Source organism: Poecilia reticulata, chromosome 1, assembly GCF_904066995.2.
Source record: "Poecilia reticulata chromosome 1, P_reticulata-male-v2, whole genome shotgun sequence".
Lineage (NCBI taxonomy): Eukaryota > Metazoa > Chordata > Actinopteri > Cyprinodontiformes > Poeciliidae > Poecilia > Poecilia reticulata.
Genome location: NC_088830.1, coordinates 19,820,224 through 19,841,510, shown reverse-complemented (window position 1 = coordinate 19,841,510; position 21,287 = coordinate 19,820,224). Strand labels below are relative to the sequence as shown.

Genomic DNA, 21,287 nt, shown 5'->3' with positions numbered 1-21,287 from the left:
CGCACTTGCGTGTCTGTGTGTGTGTGTGTGAATCGCTGGAGTCAACACTGACCCTTACAAAAATACTGTTAAACGCAACACACAGACACATCCCATGGTGGTGTGGGCTGTTCTTGACGACTCTCTACGGAGCCAGCTTCATTTGTATATTTGTATTTCTGAGAGATGTTGTTGCTAACAGAACAGCGAGAGACATATCTGACTTTATCATCAACTCATTTCCATTGGTCCATTACTCACCAGTGGGATGATTTTACCAATGTGTACATAGTTAGAATTCATGACATTTTCAGTGCTTTCATCCAAATTACAAGAACCATTGTGCTGCCTGGGGCTCTTAATGTGAGCCCAATGTTATCAATCTTCGGACCAGTCATTGTTCCCCGAATTACCATATTTTCCGCACTATAAGGCGCACCTTCAATGAATGGCCTATTTTAAAACTTTTTTCATCGCATTATAAGGCGCAAAGAATAGATGTTTCAGTTTGGGTTGCCAATTTGTTCCGTACTCTATTATTACACATCCGCATTTGTAAAGAAGCAGTCCCCCGAGTACTTTATATAGTAGTCTGCCCCAGTCATTGTTTCACTCACGGTGTTGGTGTTGCGAAATTGTGCCCAACTGCTTTCTGGGTAACACAGACCAACCGACACGCTGCCGCCACAGTCTCTGTCTCTCTTCCCTCGCCCCTCCGCCCCCCTGACTTTAAATGTATTATCAAACTTTAGTAACAAACCAGCGTTCTGACAACTATCCCAGCATGAAGTCGGCGGCTGCTTACCGTAGTTGCTAGACCTGTTAGCAACTACGGATTATAAGGCGCAATGTCGGCTTTTGAGGAAATTGAAGGTTTTTAGGTGCGCCTTATAGTGCGGAAAATATGGTACTTCATATTAAAAGCCACTCTAACCAAGAAACATTGTGTGCTCATCATTATCTGTTGTAAAGGTCAGTAACAGAGTGATAAATATTTAATAATTGAAGACAGCATGAAGTGAATTATTGAAATATTTCAATTATCCAATTGCAGTGCTATTTTTTGAAGACATTCTGAAGGCTGAGTTTTTTTTTTTTAAAGCAAAGAGCACATTTTAAAGGGACAAGTGTTAGAGAAAATACTCCAATTATTTCCCCCAATTTATTTATTTTTTAAATTATATATTTATATAAATCTTTATATCTGCAAAAATAGGTTAAAGAAACTGGCATCTTCCACTCTAATTTTAATAGTTTATGCTAAACTAAAAATCAGCAGGGAAATAATGATGGAAGCAGTTTACTTTATCAGACTTATTTTCAAAACCATCCCTTTCATGTTCTGCCTTAGGTGGAAAACTAATGTTTGCTAAGATGATTGAGTCAGGCAAAAAAAAAAAAACAAGGCTGTTACTGATGAGATAAAGAAACAAAAAAATATATATATATGTGCAAGGTCGACAGCAGTGACTTTGGGTGGAAATAATAAAACCATACTGCCAGCAGCATACAGAGGCAAGGATAACTTTTTTCTTTGTTCTTGCATCCAATTCAAGCAAAGAAATAATTGCAGCCATGTTTCTCCTTGTGTCAGCCAAGTGCCAACTCCACTTTGCACTGACAATTAGGAGAATTTGTATAAGATGTTTGCTAATGATCTGGAGATTATCATCAAGACTGAAATAGCAAGTTTGTATTTTTCAAATAATTCAAGAGATCAATTTGTAAAATAGGTTGTCCTTCAAAATAAGTATACTATTGGACTCAACACATTTGTGAACTTGCTGTTCAAACACAAAATGTAGATTTTGTTTGATAAATCAACACCAAGAAGCTTGAACATTTTTGAACAGAAAAAATTTTATCTGATGTTCACATTACAGGCGGAACTCAATAAATTACAATATCGTCAAACGGGTGATTTACTTTAGAAATTTGTGTAACTGAGAAATGCAGACCCATTGCACAGTATTTTTTAAGAATTTATTTCTGTTAATTGGATTTTTGGATATATATATTTTTTTACTAATAAAAACCCCCATTGTTTTTAATATAGAACTGCTACTTATACAATTGCTCATGGCTTATACAACCATGAGCAAGACTGCAGACTTAAGAGTCATTAACACCCTCCACCAGGAGCGCAAACCACAAAAGGTCACTGCTAAAAACGGTGGCCGTACACAGAGTGCAGACTGCATAATATCGGAAAGCTGAGTGGAATGAAATTGTGTGGTAGAAAATAACTGCAAAGGCAACAGGGATAAGAGGGAGATGTATAACTAACCGGATTTAAGAGTTTGGGGCAGATTCGCAAGATGTGGACTGCAGCTGGACTCGGAGCTTCAGGAGTCACCAGGAAATGAGTTTCCAACCAGGGGCGAACTGGTCACCCCAGTCGTCCCCGAACGAATGTTGGGGACAACCGGGGATTTCCCCAGTGGGCTGAAGGGTTAGTGGGCGGTGGTGTAGCCCATGTCACGCAACATGCACTTGTTGTGCTGCACCACTATGCCTCTATCAAGCGTCGTATCAGATGCCTTCTCTGTTTCTCCTCTGTTCGATTCAGCCGGATCTACTCAGTGTGTGGCCATGGAGTGAACCTGTAAACACTCTAAAGGGCGCTACAGGAACTGAGAATGAAGAGTGGAGATAAAACAAAAAACTTGTCCCATAAAGTCTGGCTTATGAGGAAAAATATCTTCTGTGGCGCTGAAGAAAAACTCAATAGTCATGAAACAGAAAAACCTTCTCCCTGCTAGTGCCATATAAGTTAAATCTTCCAGTTTGTCTCTGGCATCCAACAGAGACATGCACAGTGCAGTGGCTTTTGCTTGTTATGCAGGGCTGGTACTTGTGGGCCTGAACTAGAATGTGATTTATGCTCCCTGCTCTCTGTAAAGAAAATCACCACTAACAGCGTTTTAATAGACATTTGGTGGATTATAGGAGAGGGGACCAAATTTAAGTGACCAAACTCAACTAAGTCACTGATAATTGGTTATTATTTGCCGGGATGGCTGAGCAGCAATAGGATAAAAGCTCTTTTCAGGAGTATAAATCTTGGGAAGACGTTTTCCAGGACTCACTAGGTGGAAATCTATGTCTAAAACAAAAGACTGAGAATGCAGAATTTGTTTGATTGGTACCAAAATCTCTTGCTTATTGTATTTTTCTTCTGTGTTCTCTTAAAAACAAAACATTAAGTTTTGGTTACTTTGAAAACTCTGTGGCAGAAATCATCACTAGAAGTCCATTTATTAATCCCACCGCTCCTGTTTTTCAACAACTTCAGTTTAATTTGTTATTAGCAACAAAACTCTAGGTCTCACTTTTAAGGCCATTAATCATGGTTTGTGGACATTTTCCTTACCTCTAGTACATCAAAACACCCTCCTGCAATCTTGGGTCTTCATCTTCCATCCATCTTACTGTTTACTGTCTGGTTACCATGGAGGCTGGAGGCTTCTGCCACTCTGTCTTCCTTATCTCAGATTCTCTCTCGCCTAACATTTGTAATTCTGACTCACTTTCTGCTTTTTGTCATCTGAACACATACATGTTTAGACAAGACAACTCCCTCTGAAGAACGTTTATCCCTTCTTGTTTATGTCATTTTTGCAAACTTATTTTTTTTTTTTACATTCGGCTTTAGATTATTTTACTTTTCTGAAGTGACCTCGAGTGTTTGGTTGCTATAATTACAATGTCTTACTACATGTCCATATAGCCAGTTAGTGCTTTTGAACATACTAAACTACAAACTGATTTTCATCTCTTCATTTTACTTACTAAATTCTTAATGCTGTAGAGTAAATTGTACTATAATCAGTTTATCGGCCTCATATCAGTCAGTATATGAGATATTATATGAGAGTTTTACCAGTCTGATATGAGTTATTTTATTCTCCCAGGGGACAGTTTAAATGGTACTTTTAAAAACTTTAGGGGCTTAGTCTGTTTCTTAGAGCTATCATTACTATCAACTCTGAGATAATATACATTTATCAGATAAACATTGTAAAAAAAAAAAAAAAAGATACGTAAAATAAGTTAATTTGCTGCTTCTTCAACGGTTTCAGATTATGTCAGGGATCTTTTTCCTAGGATGTAATAATCTCTCTGGTTACTTGCATTTAGAATGACTGTGTTTTTGTTGTGAAATCATAATGACTTGGGTTGAAATGTTTACTGAAACGAAAGAGCACAGTTTAGCTAATCTAAGAACAGGATAATAAAATGTGCTCAGTTTAGTTATGGATGAGAAAAACAGTGATCGTTGTTCCTTTCCTCTCTCAGTAAATCCAAAACTGTGGCTGTGAATGAGCCGTTTCAATTTGCAACCCCTTGAGACCTCTACAGGTGATAAGCACTGGCTGGTGAAAAACCTCATCCGTGACGCACTGATCTGCCCTCTTAGACTGTGATTAAGCAGCTGCCTTGTTGTCCACCGGTGTTATTTCAGTGCCAGAGCTGCCTCTGCAGATTCCCTCTCAAATATCTTGGGTAAAGGCAAAGCATGACAAATGCTGTTTTTGTTTGCAAGAGAGAAAACAAGCTGCTCAGTTGGTTTTAAAACTGTTCACATAGAAACAGTGCGCCTAGAATAGAGCCGATATTCACAAGTGTATACTGAGATACTGAGATTAAGTGAAAGCAAAGTTATGTTAGGTTGAACATATACTGCAGGTACCGTATCTTAGAGGTACTAAAATACAACGATATGGTGCATTCAAACTTTAAGGTAATTTATTGAAATTTAATTTGATAGACCATCAAGAAGAACAGACCCTTTGGCCAGGTTAAGGACACATAGTTTTTTTGTCGTTTTTTTTTACCCTTTAACAAAATTCATTGCCACTATATACCTTCAAAAGTCACCAAATTAGTTGACAGAGCCAGTCTGTGCATAATCCTGTAAAGGTCATAGAATATTAATTAACAAACAGCATCATTAAGACTAAGGAACACAGCAGACGGGTCAGGGGAAAAGCTCTGGAGAGCTTTAAACCAGATTAAGGTTAGAAAACAATATTGTGAGGTTTAAAAAACTCACATAACTCTGTTCACTCAATCCACCAGATTATGGCACAATCTATCAAGACATGGTTTTCCACCAATCACTGACTGGCCAGGCAAGGAGAACATAATTACTGTTACCATGAACCAAGATTCCTGTGGTAGCTGCAGAGATCCACGGTTTATGCACTGGATGACTTATCTCATTGTATCCAGACTTCACTAAGGAACAGCTTCACAGCAAACTACTGCTGCTTTGTACTGAAAAACATTGAGGGAACAATCTACCTCTTATACCAATGTGAAAAAAAAAAAAAAAAAATATATATATATATATATATATATATATATATACACTGCTCAAAAAAAATAAAGGGAACACTTAAACACTTAGGAAGCAACACTGATTGACAACGGGGACCCTCGTCGGGTCAATCAGTGTTGCTTCCTAAATGGACAGTTTGATTTCACAGAAGTTGGATTTACTTGGAGTTATATTGTGTTGTTTAAGTGTTCCCTTTATTTTTTTGAGCTGTATATATATATATATATATATACACTGCTCAAAAAAAATAAAGGGAACACTTAAACACTTAGGAAGCAACACTGATTGACAACGGGGACCCTCGTCGGGTCAATCAGTGTTGCTTCCTAAATGGACAGTTTGATTTCACAGAAGTTGGATTTACTTGGAGTTATATTGTGTTGTTTAAGTGTTCCCTTTATTTTTTTGAGCTGTATATATATATATATATATATATACACTGCTCAAAAAAAATAAAGGGAACACTTAAACACTTAGGAAGCAACACTGATTGACAACGGGGACCCTCGTCGGGTCAATCAGTGTTGCTTCCTAAATGGACAGTTTGATTTCACAGAAGTTGGATTTACTTGGAGTTATATTGTGTTGTTTAAGTGTTCCCTTTATTTTTTTGAGCTGTATATATATATATATATATATATATATATATATATATATATATATGAACTAATGGGTGGATCTATGTTTGTGTTTTATTATTTCTCTTGTGCTTGCTGATGGCCTGTATAGTTCTGATAATCATCCAAAATTATTTAGGCACGTCTGCTACTGTGGCTGCTCAGGGATGACTGACAGGTGCAGGAAGCCACGGCAGGTTAGTGATTTGGAGTTGACCCAATAAATTGTTCTGGCCGAAAACCTGTTGGCAATTCAGGGCTCACAAATTTTGCCCAACCATGCTTTGAAAACAAATTAAGATGGCACAGACACTTACCGGAAAATATGGTGTGACAAGGTTCACACTGAATGCAAATTTGATTAGTTTTGTTTCAGTAACATAGTGATTGATGGTGCATATCTCTTCCTCTCAGAATGATTGAATATGTATAGCTGCTTAGAGAACATTATGATGAGAGTATAATGCATTTTTTGCAGCTCAGTTTAGGCCTCCAGCTAGTCCTACAATTAGCAGTACTAGACATTTGTTTAATGATCATATTTATTTACTTCATTTGAACTAGACAAAGCCTTTCAAGCTGACTGCAGTGCCTTAATTTGCCATCATGTTAATTCTAGAATCACACATTAAAGTTCCTCTTCCTAGTACATAACTTGACTTTTGGATTGCCTGTACAACATCTACAGCAAGGCCGTAATAAATAGAAAAATAGCATAAAATAATATGAAGCTTCAGCTGTTATACCAATGTGGCCCTATATTTTATATTCTTGTGCAATGTGTTAGGATATAGATTTTTGTATGTTTTTCTGTTAATTTAGTTTCTGTGTACACGTCTTCTCCTTGATTGTCTCCAGTCGCCTCGTTTCCCTGATTAGTCCCCTGTGTGTATTTAACCCCACCTGTGCTACCTGCTCCCCATCGGGTCCTTGTCATTGCTGTCATGTGTCTAATGTCCTGTATTCCCAGTGCTACCAGTATCTGCGTTTTCTTGCCTCATAGCTCACCTGTGCTGCCTGGTTCTCTGTTCGCCTTTGTGTTTATCACTAAAATCATCATTTCTCACAACGACCTGGGTACACCCCGTCCTATCCTCACCACCTACTACTCCATTTCATGACACGATATAATGAAAAAGATATGAGCTGGTCTCTGACTCCATGCTGTCTATAGACCCTTGTCTCAACCCTCCTTTATTTTCCACTTTGTTGTTGTCTTCAGAGCCCCTTGTTGAACTCTAACAGCAGTTCTACAAAATATTGTTCATGACACTAAACAAAAAGTCAAGGACAGTCATTACCGGGGAGCTCAGCTATTAAAGCCTACAGAAAAAATCTGAACAAATACAAGGCCTCAAAACTGAAGAGGTTCTTTTTGTGCTTCCTGATAGCTGATGCTTTACTCTTTTCTTTCCTTGAGTTCTAATAAGATGAACATGCTCAGCAATCTTAGTATTTGCAGCGAGTTCTTCCTTTACTGAGAGAAATTCATGTGTCCCTAGCGTCTCATACTCATTTGACTTACCATCTCAAGGATAGATATTTTTTATTCTGTCTTTGCTTTTTTGTCACGCCTCATTGTTTCAGAATATCACTCAAATTGCAATTCCAGACAGATATAAATTGAGTGAATATAAAATGTAGGTTTTCTTACTCACAGTAATACTTGCTAGACTTTGACGACATTTTTTATTCACTTTCAGAAGGACCTGTTTTACTTTCACACCATTTGTTCGCTATGTGATCAAAGCACCGACATAAAAAATTAATTTACCTGTTTTTCTCCCATGAAACTGGGAAAAATATGAAAAATACAGCCTAGTCTCTCCAGTGGTGGAGATTGAGCCACAAGGAGCCTTAAAATATTCAATTTACTGAAGGATATTAGAATTGCGTCAAAAAGAGTTACCAGATGTATTACAAAAATAGAAGTTCAGAAAACGTAAGTTGTCAAGGATTTAAAAACCTCAACCATGAACAGAAGTATGACGGAAATGCTAAATCTAATAAAACTAATAACCTGAGTGGGACGAAAGTGATCAAAGTCTAGAAAACCAATATCAAAATCCCCCCCCAAGACTAAAACTCCCAGATAGAAAACATTTACATACAAGTACAGTTTTACTCAATCTTTTTAATGGAGACATGTGTTCATGTGAAACATGTTTGACAATAGATGCATATCAGGTGATATTACACAGAGGCCTTTACGACAAAATCTCACTTTACCACTGTAGGTTGGATGTGAGCGGGAAACAAAAGTTTAATAAAAAAGACTTATGGGAACAAAAGAGGCTAGCTTTTTTCCCCCATTTTGCTCCGCCCAGTAATTTGCTTTTATCTACATCTACAATAACAAACACAGCAATTAGCCAGTCTAACCTCAGCCTGCAGGGGAAGAAAGGAAAATCCTCTGTGGTCGCTGTTTCTTGGCTGTAGAGCATCCACACAGGTCGGTTCACATAACCTTAACTTGGAGTAGAGGAACAGTTTTCTCTTTCTTTCACTGCCAAGTGTGGTTATTGTTTGATGCTGCCATTTATTTTACGTTGGCTTGGCACTCAGCATTTTGTCATGGGTGGGTTTGGGCATTTCTGCAAAAAGCAGACAGGGTGATTTTTTTTTTCCCAACTGCCAGTGAAAACTGGCAAAAAGATTAACCATCAGCCAGTCCGGTTCAATTCTGAAGGAAGCTTTGGCCTCACATTGCTGTATCCATACATCTTCTGAAAAAGACAATTACACAAAGGATGAAAGGGGTATTCATCTCTTTGGCTTAAGACACTGGTCTCCCATTATGCCTCTTGAAATCAGTCAATGACTCCGTAAAATAAGATTTAAGACATAATAAGTAAAAACCTACAGGACTGGAAAGGACAGAAGAAATTCCTTATTGGATTTTTTTTTCTGTGCAGTGTGACGGGCTACATATGGTTCATAAGCCCTTGAAGGTAAGTGAAACCGGAGAATCATACCTCTGATCCACAGAAGGCGGCTGTACATGTGTGTTCAACAGTGCGCGGTGTCTCTCATGATTCATCAACGTTATATTTAAGTGGAAAAGACGAGTCAGACAAAGTGCAACTAAAAATAGTTCAGGGACGTTCATTGACATTCAGCATGGCACAGCTCCAGACTTAATGGACACGTAGCAGCAAAATATATCTCCACCGGAGCTTCATTTCAATTCTGCATTGGAAACAATGATGAAGTAGCACTTTGTATAATCTGGTATCCACAAAGGCATGAGAGGAGACACAGTGAGACATTAAAGTTTCAATTTTCACAGGTTTTACATTTGCTAGTAAAGAAAGACATTCTGTTTACTTGCAAATACAACTGAAGGGAGACTGAAATTGTTTTGCTTTTATGTATACAAAGCTAAACAACAAGTATTGCATGGACAAAATAGCTTTGAGTGAGGGGTTAACTACGACTTGATAACAAAAAAAAACATTAAAGAGCACAGTCACTGAAAAAGTAGAGCCTGATTTTGAGTGTGGATATGCAGGGAGATGAACACAGAAACAGAAGTCACAGTGCTTTGTATGTGTCTTGTTCTGGTTATTTTCTGTTCTTCTTTATTTTGTGTCTTGAAACTTAAACTGGCCTTATCATATTAATAGGTCAGATTGTCCCGTTTGTTTATTTTGATATACTTTATAAAAATATAGATTTTTATATACTTATATATAAAACGCCGCACAATGACAAAGCTAAAAAAGGAATCAAGACGGTTTTCCTGTCACGATTCGAGCTGACAGCAGCAGATGTTTGTTTCTCCTCTTCTGTGTTTGTTAGTCTCTTTTTTTGTCTGCATCTGTTTTTCTCTGGGAGCTTCCCTAGTGCACATATTGTTGCTTATCTCCTCACAACCAGACTGTTATGTATATTCAGTATGTTCTCTTGTCCTCACACCATGGTATGTTGGATCCTTGTATTTGCCAGTGGTGGAAACCCGAGCCTAGTTTCTGATTCCACTTGTTCCTTCTTACACACAAAAATGCTGCGTTATCTCTATAGGCCAAATGCTGTTGGAACTGAAATCTTTGCTCATTCGTCTTTGCAAAAAAGCTCAAGGTTTGTGGATTGGATGGAGAGCATCTGTGAACATCAACTTTACCATCCTGCCCCAGATTGTTAATTGGATTTAGGTCTGGACTCTGATTGGGTCACAGTAAGATGAATATGCTTTGATCTAAACCATTTCATTGTAGCTCTGGCTGTATGTTTAGAGTTGTCGTCCTGCTGTAAGGTAAAACTTTGCCCCACTATGGAGTTTCGCAAAAAAAATAAAGAAAGAAAGAAAAAAAAATCTCCCCCGGTATTGCATAGATATCTTTATTTATCTTTAGATATCTTTATTTATTCATGAAATCATTATTTTTGTTATATTTTTAAACCACTTAATTTTTCTTGTAAATAAATAAATAAATAAATAGATTACTTCCGGTTACTCGGTTTTGTGAATCTGCCAATTCTTTCCTCGTAGCTTTTTTGTAGTCCAAGTTCAGCTATTCCGAAGTTGCAAGTAAACGAGTAAAAGTGTTCTAGCGTGTATTAACGCACATGATTCCTTACAGAGCCTCTTTTAAGTGTCTGATTAAATCTTACCTGAGCGCTTCATCAATGTCCGCAAGCGGGATTTAACGAAAGACTTCGTCTGATTGAGGCGTCAATTCAGTCTCTCTACTGAAACAAGGGACACAGCAAAGCGGTAAGCTCCAAATAACGCTAGACTGGAATATTGTGTCCTGGCCATGGGATATGGCATTGAGCCTTCTGCTTCTGTTAGCTCTGTGTGCTAGCTTTTAGCTGCCTCCTTGAAGATATTTGTACTGCCTGTTTATTTGGCTTTGTTGTTTTCGGCGTTTGTCTTGGGAAACACGTGACCCAAATGTATTCGGTTTTGTTCTCGACTCTCCCGTTATCTACTTCCTTAATCATGTTGAGACTTTGTTTACTGCATTCATATTGTGGTAGCATTCATATTTTAATACACATTTGATATGCATGGTCACTACAGTTAAACTACGCTCCATATTGTAGGTAGTTGGTATGGATGGTGCGGGTGTAAATCCAGTATTAACACCGTTGAGATGCATTCATGTGATAATTGTAGGGCTACTGTCAAACTACAAAAATGGCCGAACAGGGTTGAGTGGAATGCCATGGGGTCTGGAGATTTGTAGAGCTACAATCGGCGCTGTGAAACTGAGATCAAGGCATTGCAGTTTTGCTTTATATAGATTAGTGATTGATTTATATATGAAAAGGAAGGATTTAAAAGCATGATATATCCAAAAACAAAATTTTTGGCCAGATAGATTTATCTTTATTTAAATATGGGTATGTATTGTTGTATTCCTTTCTTGCTATGAAGCAAGAAAGGAATATTTTAATGAAACGCATCAGTACTTCCCGTTTAATGTTTGTTTGAATTCAGCTTATTCTCTAAATGGTAACAAAGACTGCTTTTGCATTTTATAAATTTCCACACTAAAAGCTGCATAAATGCAGTGTATTTTTGTTCTTTTAGAAAAAACAAAAATAAGATGTCAGTGTGGCTGGGATGTTGACATAGTTGCTTCTCGCAGAAAAGCATAGAACAAGGCTAAGAGGAGATTTGCAGGGAGGCAGATCATGACCTAGAGGCGAATAATTCTATCTTTATCTTGTCGTGCCTTGTCTACATGACGCCAAGAATGTCACCAAGACACGAGGATTTACAGGAGATTTACTGCAAGTGTGAATAATTCATGAACCATCACTGATAACATCATGAAACAGACATATTGGGTCTTCTGAAATACCTCTGCTTTTCACTCAGAAGAGCATTTTGGAATAATGTTTCATTACTTATTGTAACCTTTAATGCTACACAGGATATTTAAAGAAATGCAAAAATTAAATAATGAGAGTACTGCTGCAAGATTAAAGCCAAGTCCACATAAGCATTTATCTGGGAAAACAATTAAATTTTTATGCATTTGAGCCTGTCATAAACATGAAAACTCTGTTTTCTTATAAAAGTATTTCAACCTATCTTTCTGTCCACGCAAATTAACCTTCTGCCATCATGTTTAATTCATAACAGCAGGTCATGGTTGTTTTGAAAACTGTGCTACATTACCTATTATGCTTTTGCATGTTTAAAACAATTCTCATTGGCATATTTGTTTGGGTTTAAGTGGATGAAAAGTTTTGTGAAAGCGATACGGTGTGTAGATTGTTTTTTTTATTTCTTCTATAATATGGCTGATATATTTGTTTTAATGAAGACCTGGCTATATGTACATGGCCTTAAAGGAGCGATACGCATTTTCCAGGCACATAGTGCCATTTTATAGGAGAATAAAGAAACTCTGTTACCTTCAGTTGTCATAAGCATTCTGTATATCAAACATAACTTAAAAGAAGTTTGATTTCATAATGTGACACTTTGAAATTGGGCCTCTGTCTCTTTAAGATATAACCCAAAACGCTGGTGGTTTTACCAAGCATTGACTCTGGAAGGCTAAACATAATTGACAGCCACATTTTTCAGATTTTATTTTCCAAAGATGAAAACATTCCTTTTACTTTCGCTCCACAGTTATCACATGAAATATTAATGCAATTCAATGTGATTATTAGGTGAAAATGTGCGACAGTTTAAGATGTATGAATGTAAAGCAAAAGGTTAACATGCTAGTGTGAGCCTAGCAAAACTGCAGATAATGAAGATGCTTGTGAAGATAAATAGTATGAAATAATGTTGCTGATCTTTAAATTGTGCTATAAACATCCCCTCTTCTTGCCATTAGTGAAGAGTTCATTTCCAAAAGAAGGTATATTGCTTTTCTCACAGTGTCTGAGCATTTTTTTTTTTTGTCACTTTTCCGTCCCTCGAACTTTGGTGGTGTTATTCGCGTGACACTATATTAGACCATGAAGTAATTCTGTGGAGCTGCTGCTGCAGGTGAGGTTTAAATAAAATATGTGAACATATTGATTGATATTCTGTGAACCTCTCTCTGTTGCAACAGCCCTACATCCATAACAATGAAGACTGAAAAAAACCCCATAAAAATCAGCCTCTTTTCTTAAACCATTCTCTGTTGCAATAAGTATTGTTCACCCACTGATTCTCTGCCTTCTTATACCATATTAACATGATAAAACTAGGTTTTATCAAACTTATTGGAGTTATTATATTTTCTACATTTCGTTTTTGTTTTAATATGAAGACATAATGTAAAAACGGCACGGGTCACAATACCCTTATGAGTGAGAAATTGAGTTTAAACTCCCACAGGCAATCGGCACCAAAAAAAAAAAAAATCAACCATGTTTATAAATAGCACTGTTGTCAGTCACTCTTTGTTGTTTATGAGCCCCCTTATGGCGGTTCTGGTCCGTCATCCTTTGTCACCACCCCCGTATGTTAAGCACTCATATGCTCATGCAGTCTTGGTAATGAGAACCACATCCATTTTGTTATTTTCATGTTATTCAATTAAGTTTCCCTGAAACCAAGGGAGATTATTTTCTAGTTTTGTGGCATGCTGGTGTGAGCTTAAAGTTATATTTTAAATGTTTGGTGTCTTTTGTAATTGCAGTTGTACATTTTTCTTTTACTCAAGTGTTTCATTGAATTGCCAAAAGTGAGGAAAGTGGAATACAAATAGGGACGCATTTCATAATGACTATTTTTTTTTAAACTAAGTTGAATATTATGTGAGAGTTCAAAGAAACTGGAATAAAACATGTCATTTCAAATGATCTGAATATTATCATCTAATTTAATCTGAAGGATCAAACAATATGAGAAAACTATACACTGAATAATCAAAGCTTCTATGTTTCCAAAAACGAATACAATTGGCAACCAAAGGCTAATGTGACTCTAAAATGTGGATTCCCCCAGTGGGAAACAGGAGGGTGAGATAAACAGCTTGTTTCAGCTCTTAGAGTCCAGCATCAGATGCATAATTGGAGGGGAAAAATAATTGCGAGTCCCCATAGAAGCTTTGCAATTGCATATTTCACTGTGATCTACAAACAAACTAAATGGAAACATTTAGAAACATTTTTTTTCAAAGTTGCTAAAATACGTTTTTGCTTTTTGTTATACTTAAAATGCATGTTCAACTTTTACTATGTACTTGCTATACAACTTCTATTCAATGCTGCATGCATTGTTTCTGCTTTCCCTTTTATTTTAGACATTCGTTATTGACAAGCAGAAGAAGAAAAAACCTTCAGGTCCGTGTTAAAGACAAGCGCTCACAAGATGATGCTACCATGAGCCATAGCAACATCATCTGTACCTCATCTTGAATGGCAGTCAGAAAGGTGTGTACTGTTAGCTTTCCTCCTCACTTACCATTTCTGCTTCATCTGGCCTGAGCATCTTATTCCAGATGTCTGCTGTGTCCCCTACATGGGTCACTGAAAACTTGAAATGTGACTTCTTAATGGTGATGTTCTAATAATAATGGCTTCATTCCTAGCAATCCTGTATAAATAACAGATTTTTAATAGTTGTCCTGTCAACAGATTCTCCCACATGATTTGTGGATCACTGCAGCTCCTCCAGAGGTACCAAGGGTCTCTTGGCTGCTTCTTTTAATAAAGATTCATCAGTGTCGATGAATTGGCAGGTTGCCTATTGTGTCACGCTATTTTAGATGATGGTTGAACAGCGCTATGAGAATCGTTCAGAGCTTCAGATATTTTCAAAGCATAAACCTTCTCTATAATTTTATACATGATCTATTTTCATTTGGTCTCCGTGCCTTTTGTTCACTAATGTTCTCGAGCAAACTCCCGAACAGCTGGATTTATACTGAAGTTGGCTGCACTCAGTTTCATTTTGGGGTGTCGGAGAGAAGGAGTTGTATCCGTATAGCAGGATTTGTAGTAGAGCTTAACTGTTGTGAAGGCAGAAAAAAAAAATCTCACAGTGCAAGTTACTATTAAAGAGGTGCCATCTTATAACACACTGAAGTAAATATACTTGCATTTGTTCTAAAAAGAGTTTCTGTTTCACAAGGGGATAATTTGAGACTTGATTCTTTGTTTGGTAGCAAAAGTTAAATTATTTATGTAAATATATTTCATATACTGTAGATATACTCAACACTGTAAATATGTGAAGTAACCGTACCAGAGTAATGGGCAATGACTATCTACAAACAATGTTTTTCTGTAAAACATTTTGGTATACAAAAATGTTTTCATAAGAAAAAAAATACTGGAGGAAAAAAAAAAAGTAAAGAAACACTGATCTGAACAAAGAGGTGATATTAGCACTGGGACTGTCCCACTCTAAACATCCAAGTGGAGATGAATCTCTTGGCTGCTTTAGCTGTGGGAAAATTCCTCAAATGTCATTAGGGGAAGCTCGCTTCATCCGGTCATACACAGAAAGTGTAAGGAAGCAAGAGTAGGATCCCCACAGCTTTCGCCTCTGAGCAGGGGGTTAAGGAAAGTGTTACAGATCAGATCCCATGTTTATTTATCTATTTATTTGAATTGGCTTTAAAAGAAAAATGCCAGAAAAGACACCAGAAGCACTTCTTGAATGTGCTTTTTTCATGCAACATGATATGATATGCTGTGGTTTTAAGAGCACAGTAAAAATAATATTTTAAGAAACATTCCTGTATTATAATTTCCACGTTGGTATGTTTGGAATCAGTGTAGTTTAATATGTATACTCTTTCTGTCAAGAATAAATCACACTGTCACAAATATTGTATAAAAATACATAAGTTTTTTTTAATTTCAAAATTGCTTGAAATAATACACGTCCCTAATTTTATTAAGATAATGTATTTACCTAAATAAACCATTCTCATCATATATTTTTTACTCTTGTTCAGAAGACATAAACAACAAAAGTAGGAGGGAAACTTGGGAGTGGAAAAAAAAGCTAAGAAAATGTAATAAATTGTTGCTTTTACTGTACCTAAAAATAAAGTTATTTACCTCAGGTTATTTATATTTTGCATGACATTTTAATTCTTATCGCTGGACGAATTGCTAATGCTCTGCAGCAGCCCAGTCAGAGTCCTGCCTTGAATCTACCATATTAGAGAAACTGGAACTGGAACTACAAATTAGGGTGATGAGAAGGAGACCTTCCAATCTGGAAGACTTGAACCTCATCACCAAGATAAATCAGCAAAATACCAATAAGAACATCTTAAAAAGCTTATTCTTAATTATAGGAAGGGTTTGACTGCTGTAATGATAATACATATATTTTGATTGCTGATATCTTCTGAGATATGCTTATTATTTCCTATCAAAAACAAACCGGTTGACTGACCTGCCAGTGGTTTGAAAAATGTATCTGATATTTGTGTGGAATATAAAGTGTTTAATACAACTCCTGCTTTATGTCCACTTTTAGAATTTGTATTGTTGACTATATTGGACATTGAATCTACAATCTTCATTTACTTTTTGAAGACAAGTTGTATTTTCTTTTGCTGTAGACAAAAACTCTATTCTGGACTTAAATCAAAATTTGAGGTTATTTAGGTTTTTATCTTCCTGTGTCACTTGTTGGGTCAAACACAAACCAAAAAAAAATATTGTTCTTTACAAGTAATACATGTTAAAATGTCTAATTATCATTGTGGTGTTGGGAGCTACAACTACCCTTTCCAATTCCATTACAGATTTTGAACAGAGTTTGTGTTGGTTGATCCGGATGCTAACTAGGGTATTTTCCAGGATTTTTTTTTTTCCTGAAACCAAGCCTTGGTGAATTTAAAGCAGTCATGGTCCGGTTGGAAAATTCAGCGTCAGCTTCTCCACACGTGGCCTGACATTTTCTCTGATATGATTTTCTGATGGTTTATGCAGAGCAAGAGGAAACGAAGCAAACCCAGAGAATAACAGAGAAGGTTTTCTCTTCAGTGTTAGCTTCATTCTTCCTCCTATGGATATAATCCCACCCCTTCAATGAACTTCACTTTACTGCATTTAAAAATTCACTGTGGGATTTTGGTCTTTGAACCGTAACCACTAGCTATACAAAATCCTAAAGCTATGGACAGAATTAATAAATTTATTTTTTAACAGAAATTCTTTGAGCAACAAACATTATTTCCTTGCTCATATAATTGAGTGAACAGTTATTTTCTGTTCAAAACTTGGAGCTAAAGCTTAATTTGCTGTATAAAGTAATGACTGTAATAAGGCTCCAGGTCTGTGAAATGATAAGGTGATAATCAAATGTCCAGCACAAATCCAACATAAATAGCGCAGGTTTAGTTAGCTGCTTGCCATCTGTTTTTACATCAGCCATGGTGCTGTTATTGGACCACCCAAACAGTTTTTGTTCTCAAACACTTTTTTGCTCAAGCATCTGTTTTTTTCTGCAAAAACTGCCCATTACAAACTAATGATCTTAATGCTGTAGTAATGAATTTTTCTCATGGCGGACTCACATGAGTAATTTGCACCTCACTCATTTCAATTAAAAAAAAGGCAACAAGAAGCATTTTCTGTGTTTTTGAAGGTGAATCTCACCTCACTTGGCTGCCTTCTGGTTGTGTCTGACTGAACTTGTGACCCACAACAAGAAGAAAGCTGCCATGAACTGGATTAAAATCTTGATTTTGAAGGAACAGTGATAATTGTTGCCATTAAAGCTTGTTTATCTTCAGTGACTGTGTAATTGCAGCATGAGCAGCAGAACCACAGAAAGCCTTGTGTGCACAGGGAAAGAAAATGTTTCAATATACTGATTTCATTTGGAAAATGTGTATATTGGCAGATTTGTTGTGTACTGCTTTTCAGCAAATTCAAAGGTTCAGATTTGGTTTTCATCAGCGTTCAAATGTTGTTTTCCCTATTAAAATTTATCTCACTGTAGTCTTGGCATTAAAAGAATGCTATTAGGCTAAACAAGGTTTACAGGACGGGAAAGAGAAGCAAGAGAGGTCGCCAAACATTTGTTAGCTTGAAAAAACAGATTTAAAACTGAAGGAAAACATGGCAGAAATTTTTTAATAAAACTCGTATCATATCATATCCCTTTTTCAATACATTTTTTAAAATATATAGAACATCAATCCACAATAGTGTCTCAATTTACTTAAGAAAATCTAAATTATATCCAGCTTTATGTGGTCTATTCAGTATAATCCAACACCTTTAAGGCCAATTACTTAAATTATAAATTAATTCTAGTAATAAAGCAATGCAGTCGAGTTAAATTATTATGGCAGTTGGTAAAATACTTTATAAAAAAAAAGCAACCTAGCCAGCTGCAAACATTCCTCCTGAACAAGTGTCTGGCAAAAGTGGATAGTTAATTGAATGGTGTTATCATCTCACTAGACCATACTGAGCATGTATGTGGTGAAAGTGGTAAGAACCAGAACATGGCTCTATATGCTGTGACCAACTATGTCTTAGGAGTAAGCACACAAAAGACAGCGCGTCTGGAATGCATTGATGACGATCCACTTTTTCCACATTTTGGTGTGTGCAACGTAAATCCTTTGTGCCAGAAAGCTAAATTGGCGCATGACTCCTTCAGTGTTACTGTGAGGCTCTTGGCAGCCTCCTTAAACTTGTAGTATGACCTTTTTATAAAGAATTTGTTTGAACTGTCAGCAGGTTGTGACAGTTCATCATGAGACAGAATCTGTGAAAAGATCGATCTCCTCCACGTTTTCCCTGGGCTACTACCGCCAACTCCAGAAATGCACCGCTCCCGACGAAAAACAACCAATCAGACGAATCTAAAGAACTCACGGGACAGATTACCTTTACACGTAACAGCAACATGCAAATTAACAAGATGCATATGTGTGGTTTTTATTTTCATCCATATAATTCCATGTATGTGTAAGCAGTTGCGTAGAGGAAGCATGAAACTTTGGGATGTTTTGATTTTTGCTTTGCTTTTGCTCTTTGTCATAATATTACCAGGAGCATAGGCAACTGGCAGTGACGGATGAAGAACAAATGTTGGTTATTTCATTCCACTCAAATGCCAAAATTAAAATCCTAATCCCAAATAAGGTTACTCCACTGAGTAACTTGAAAACCTCCAACCACAGAATTTGCTGGGGTAGAGGTTTTCAGGACAGACACCAACGTCGTTAATTATCATGACATTTCATACATCTGCATCTTGTGATTTCAGTCCTACACAAATGTTTGGATAAGGCTCATGAAGGAGCTTTCAATGCTGAAATTAGTTAATGAGTTAATGATCCAGAAAATATTATGACTGGAGGCACGTATGCTGAAATGATATAGGAGTTAACAGAACAAACCATTAGGCCATATCTGATTGCAGCACATTACCTAGGCAACCAAGTGCTTTTTGGTCTGCTTCAGCCAAGGCCCTCTGGACTACAGAGCACAAACACACAGCACTTGACTTGGACAACCTTGAGAGGTTTCAGATGGCTATAATTTGCCTTAAAATGGGAAAAGTAGCAAAATATGGCAAGCCATGAGCCAGATTACATAAGAGAGACGGTAAGCAGTATTTTGACAGCAAATGTTTTGCTCATGTTCTGTATTTTTGTTGTTGTTGTTTTTTTTTGTAATTGACATTCTTGTATTCCATCTACTTGAAGAAAAGCAGTCCTGAGAATATACAGAACAGCTTTACCTGAAGTGCTGAGGAAGACACTGAAGTACACAAAAATGGGAGATTTAGATTCTTATTTTAGGTATGTTCCCACAGCTTTTATCTTAAGTGAATAAAGCATATATATATATATATATAAACTTATTTCTGCAAAATGTAGCATGGATTCTGTTGCAGTGATGCATATGTACAGTCTACATGACGTGAAAGCTGTCACGGTAATGCAGTCAAGTTTTTCAGCATGTTAAAAAAAAGTCTGTGCCATAATGGCTGAACTGGAAAACAGAAATATATGCCAACGTGCTAAATGCATAATTAAGTATTATGTTAATTCGGTGTGGCATCATGTATTTCAGCTGTAAGTCTGACCTTTACGTTGTTTTAAGGGCTTTGCTTCAAATAAACAACATAAAAATCAGTCTTAATCTAATATTACTATGAAGAATGAGTTCTACTTCTGCATTACAGTCACCTTAATTTTCCATCACAAAGTCAAGAGAAGCACACTGAAAATCATTGAACTATTGTTCATTTTCTAAATCATAAATCATCAAATGACGAGTACTAAATATTATCCATTTTCTGCCATTTATTGTTTTTCTATAAGACCTTTTTTTTTTTTTTTTATGATGATGACTATCGGTGCCTGTGACTGTCCTGCAGGATTCAGAAAAATTCAAGTTCACGGTCCTCATTCAAAAAAATGTAATAACTGTGAAATTGCACTCTTCTTTATTATCTGCAAGCCCCTTGGGACACAGACGGTGACATGCACCTGACAGTTTATAAGTTGGTGGGCAACCAGATTATCATAAAATAGAAGCTATAGGTTGAAGCAAGTCTGTTCAGTGTGGACTGTTTGAAACTCGTGGGTTTTGTTACAAATCCACAAAATAAGTTTATTTGAAGTTTTAGACCATTGTAGTTATCTTAAGTATCTTCTCCTACATGCACAACTTGTGCTCCTTTATTTAACAATGTGCAGCATTTAAAGAACCCCTTAATTCAGCCACTTTATTTTCCTTTTTTATGTTTGTGAATGTAGCGATATGTGTTTTTACTTTAAAACTATTTATCAGGGCCATTGGTAACCAAACCTACGTATATGTAAGATGTTACTAAAACTATATGTGTTGGAGCACATGTTAAATTCCTATAAACATAGAAAGTCTGTCATGGATCCTTCTCTGAAAGAGAGGAAGAATGTTGATGGAAAACTACATATGTTGTCAAGGCTTTTAGTATTTTACATCATATGAGTACATCCAATGAGTAATTCATTAAGGAGTGCAAGTTCCATATTTTGCATCTGCTTTGCATTTGATGTCTGCTACATTTCAGTACTGATTCAAAAAGCAGGTTGTATTAAATGCATGCATGGGCATCAAGTCCAGCAGATGAGAACAAGCTGCATATATTTCTGCAGCACATGCTAGTTGTCCATTCTTTAGCCTCACTAGAAGTATTGCAGATATCAGAGGTAAAATGTTTTGCCTTTTGAGTAATGAAATTAGTAGAATTCCAGGTTATGACCTGACAAGGCACTCCTTCAAATTTTAAGACCAACATCTAACTTGAGGGGTCACAGCAGAATGTCACTTCCTTATTAATGAGTGATTCTGCAGATAAAACAATGGGAAGATGCAGCCTTTTATATAATTCTTCTCCTGATGAAAAGCATCGAGATAAAATAAACTTTATAAATGATGTAATTATCACATGTAGTTCATTCAAT

The 21,287-nt window shown here is 36.6% G+C and overlaps 2 long non-coding RNA genes across 3 annotated transcripts; one reads left to right on the top strand and one right to left on the bottom strand.

Annotated features, from left to right (window-relative positions):
* Nucleotides 1–8,054: 8,054 nt before the first annotated feature.
* On the bottom strand, nt 8,055–10,683 carry LOC145552012 (uncharacterized). Its single transcript, XR_014087939.1, has 2 exons — nt 10,555–10,683; nt 8,055–8,666 (listed from the first exon to the last, which is right to left on the bottom strand). It is a non-coding gene; the product is annotated as an uncharacterized LOC145552012 (long non-coding RNA).
* Nucleotides 10,519–19,955, top strand: LOC103467360 (uncharacterized). Of its 2 annotated transcripts, none has more exons than XR_014087937.1 (3): nt 10,519–10,657; nt 14,148–14,277; nt 18,565–19,955. It is a non-coding gene; the product is annotated as an uncharacterized LOC103467360 (long non-coding RNA). The 2 variants fall into 2 exon arrangements; XR_534063.2 differs by having other exon boundaries at nt 18,562–19,955.
* Nucleotides 19,956–21,287: the final 1,332 nt, after the last annotated feature.